This window comes from Orycteropus afer, unplaced genomic scaffold, assembly GCF_000298275.1.
Source record: "Orycteropus afer afer isolate SDZICR_OR568_19922 unplaced genomic scaffold, OryAfe1.0 scaffold00021, whole genome shotgun sequence".
In the NCBI taxonomy this organism is placed as follows: Eukaryota; Metazoa; Chordata; class Mammalia; order Tubulidentata; family Orycteropodidae; genus Orycteropus; species Orycteropus afer.
The window spans coordinates 11,555,709-11,557,030 of NW_006921608.1; positions in this window are offsets into that span (position 1 = coordinate 11,555,709).

A 1,322-nucleotide genomic window follows, 5' to 3' on the forward strand; every position below is an offset into this window, starting at 1 on the left:
ACTCATAGCAACCCCTCCTTGGGTTTCCGAGGCAGTATCACTACAGAAGTAGATTGCCCCATCTTCCTTCCGAGGAGTGGCTGGTGGGTTTGAACTGCTAGCCTTCTGGTTACAGTCAAGTGCCTTAGGCACTATGCTACCAGAGCTCCTGCATTGTACATGTAGTTATGAATCAGTTTATGTTTTGCTGTGTATATTATCAACAACAATAAAATTTTTACAAAAATTAAAAAAAGAAGAAGAATGGTTGAACAGGACGTTTCTCTGGATTCCCTTTTCTTAGTACTGTCTATGCTTTAGCCACAATGAACTTGCAGTTCCTCAAATAGGACAGTGTTTGCACCTCCAGGCTTTTCCCACGCTCCTTCTGCTTGGAACGCTATTTCCTCCATCCTTCCGAGTTGACTTGTCCCACTTGACTCCCACTCAACATCAAAGCCCAGCTGAAGTCAAGAGCATTTTCTCCAGGAAGGCTTTCCGACACCTCTAGACCAAGCGAAGGGCCTCTGCTCTGTGTCCCCACAGCATCTGATCATAGCTTTGTTACAATTTACTGTCATTCTTATTTATCTTTATGTGTTGTTTTTTAAAATTGTGGTTTGGGTGAAAGTTTACAGAGCAAATTAGTTTTCCATACAGCAATGTTTCATCCCTTCTCATCTTAAGACAGAGCATATAATTATGAATTGTATGAAATGGAATGTTTTTTTGTTTACTAGAAGTGTAAAGGGCAGACGGCACCGCACACTTCCTAGTTGGCTGACATGTATGGCTGGTCATATATGTGCACTCAGAGAGGGCCCTCTCCTGACCAATCTACCTAAAGCAGCCACCCTCAGCCTTTCCCATTATCCTGTTCAACTTTTAAAAAGCACTTATCACTACCAAGGTCCCTGGGTGGCATAAACGGTTTGTGCTTGACTACTAAACTGAAGACTGTTGGTTCACTTCCGTAAAGTTATAGCCAAGAAAAACGTATGGAGTTCAGTTCTACCCTGTAACACACAGGGTTGCCAGGAGTCAGGATCAACTTGACAGCACCAGTATTTCAGTTTCATCACTACCTACAATCATGCGTAACTTACTAGTTGGTGGTCTCCTTGAACTTCCTCCTTCAAAATATAAGCTACCTGCAAGCAGAAACTTTGCCTGGCATTTCATCTACAATATGCAAAACACCAACTTCAGGAAGTGGCATATGATCTAGAACCAATGGTAATGAAGGAAGAAGTCAAAGCTACAATGAAAGAACTGGCGAAGAACAAGGCTCCGGGAATTGATGGCATACCGATTGAGATATTTCAACAAACAGATGCCCCATT